We start from the raw sequence: 2709 nt of genomic DNA, 5'->3' as shown, positions 1-2709 counted from the left end.
TGGCTTTGCGTTCTCGTATCCAAAAAACTTGCAAAGTAGGGGAAATTGAGAGAGCAAAATGTGAAAGAGAGCTGCAAATTTCTGCTGGAAAAATTTTTCCCAGCTAAAACTTGCAAGTAAGAAAATCAGCTGATCACAAACACATGTTTGTAAATAAACAAAAGAAAATATGGCCTTTTTGAGTTATTATAGCAAATTTTTATTATTATTGCTAGTATACAACTAAAAAGTACGTAAATTTAATAAGCACAACATTCATTGAGTTTATTTTTCGTTAATTTGCTATTAATCTCCAGTTTGTTTAATTTAGTGTGTGCTGACTATGGTTGCCGTATGACATTTTTCGTTTGTACCATAATTTACCTTTAAATATACCAAAATAGATTTAAATGCAGCATGCTGAAATGTTGTTTTGCTGAACTTTTCGGTTTAGGTAGGTTGATTGTTGAAATGAAAATTTTATAATTTTAAACCTACTCTATTACATTTTTTTGGATCAATGATGGGTGCTCGGAGGAGATACTATTATTTTTAATGCGTCACCATGTGATATCACAAATAATTATGAGAAAAATAACTTATTCATTCCGATATAATTAAATCTTATTTTAAAAAGGTTTTTCTTATCCAAAACTATTTAAATGTATAAAATGCCTAATCGGAGGAAAATGCACCAAGCAGAAAATAAATTGCCAAATTAATCACCAGTGGCAACTGTGCAAGTGATCAGCTGTTTCGAAGGTTGCAAGTTTTTGCAAATTTTGCGTTCTCGTACTTTTGTTGATATTTCGTCTCTTTGAGAGCGAATGCTGCTAAATTCTCAGAACTTTTGCTGCTGGAGAATTTTGTCCTCTCAATACGAGTACACACCTATTAATTATGGTCTCAATGTGAAACTTTTGACCCTCCAGCACAGAGTCATAGGCTTTGCAAAGCTTTCCTGGTATCTTGATGCACCCCTCACACATATAAGGTGCAATCCCGTATTCCTCGGACTCGGACTAGTAAAACTGTCCAAAAATAAAAAGTCGCTCAGAGCGGGAGAGTAACATTGAAAAGTACGGGATCGCTTTCTAGTAAAAAATGGTAACTTCTGTCAACTTCAACATAACCTCCAAATTTTGGTTGTAAATTTTTGCTTATTTTGTATGTAAACACACTCAGCTCACACATGTAAATAACCAAAAATACTTTCAAATTCATTAGAATCCACTTAAACAAGTAATTAAATACTTTTCAACATGAATTAGGAGAGTGCACTTTTCTTTTGTTTACAATTTCGTTGCCAAACACACTACAGCTGATCGTTTGACACATTTACCAGCAAAAAATTCTCGGACTAAAACTGGTAACTTCTGACAGAGAGAGAACCGTATTAATCTCTTTTTTGTCCTCTCAATAGTCAGAGGACCGAGTACGGGATCGATTTCCAGTAAAATCTGACTGATTCTGACTAGTCCGGACTCGTACGGGATCGCAACTATAGCTAATATGGCGGTTCGAATTGAACAAATTCACATCATATTCCGAGATGGGGCCAACACAGCAGCCACGATGAAAAGTTTTCAAGCCATGCCACAATAAAAATATCACTTCGCGAGAAGGCTTTTCCACATTTTCCGCACGAGTCAACCATGGCGCGAAATTAAAGAAAAGAAAAAGCAGGAGACGAACGAAAACACGTCCGCTCTCAACAAAAGACGTCAACTGAGTTTAATTTGTTATATTGCGCCATAAATGAAAGTGAACTGATAAATGCTGAAAACGCTAGTACTTAAACCAACTTTACGTAAAATGCGGCTCCGGTTCACATTCTTTGAAGATTCTCCGAGTATTGAACTTCTATTTTTCTTAGAAAATGTGCGGTTAAGAGCAGTTGATTATGTAAAAAAACATTTTTCTTATAATTTTAATAGATAATAGCTATTTATTTTCTAATATCCATGTATCCAGCTTGTAGCCAGAGACAGTGGTATGTGATGCTCGTTAAAATCTATTCATCATATTGGAGCAGCAGGTAATGGACCATTGAATATGCTGGCTGAACTTATGACCACCATAACCACGGAGTCTCCATGAACCAACGACTACAGACCACCTAGTCAGCCATCGCTGTATTTGTAATCGATTGTTTTGTTTTGTTTACACCTTCATCCACCTCTTCGTAGTCATTTCTTAGCGATTGAATGTGTTTTCTGCAGCGATTTTATTTATAAATTTAGATTTATTACATATTTGTTATATAAAATGAAGTGCCAGTCGTCGACTAGCATTCGCCGTGTGCGATACTATTTCGACTGCGCTTTGACTATCAGTTTCCTTGATCGGTTCAGTTATATTTCAACAACAACTCCCTGCAATTATTCTTTTTGTTTTCCTCTGAGCTGGTTATAAGAGAACACGTGCTTAACACAAGTGCAAACAGCATTAATTATTTAAAATACTCCCCGGGGCTTTCAATTTTGGGGACAATAGGTTTGCTTCCCTAGCACCCAGTCCCAAAATAAAAAAAAAACGCATACTCAGTCCAAATAACGATTTCCCCGAACTTGCAGCCCCTTCTATTACGAAACCTAACCCTAAATTTATTGTAGTCTCAGCTATGAATGAACAAAAACCGCTGTCGCAATACTCCTGTTTTGCCGTCCATAGATCACTACAAGTGATAAGTAAGGACATCGAAATCAAATCCGAATTAAGAGATGGTAG

The sequence above is a fragment of the Rhagoletis pomonella genome, unplaced genomic scaffold (assembly GCF_013731165.1).
Source record: "Rhagoletis pomonella isolate Grant_MI unplaced genomic scaffold, Rhpom_1.0 Rhpom_scaffold_00355, whole genome shotgun sequence".
In the NCBI taxonomy this organism is placed as follows: domain Eukaryota; kingdom Metazoa; phylum Arthropoda; class Insecta; order Diptera; family Tephritidae; genus Rhagoletis; species Rhagoletis pomonella.
The sequence above is the reverse complement of the archived record's forward strand: the minus strand, read 5'-3'. Positions refer to the sequence as shown.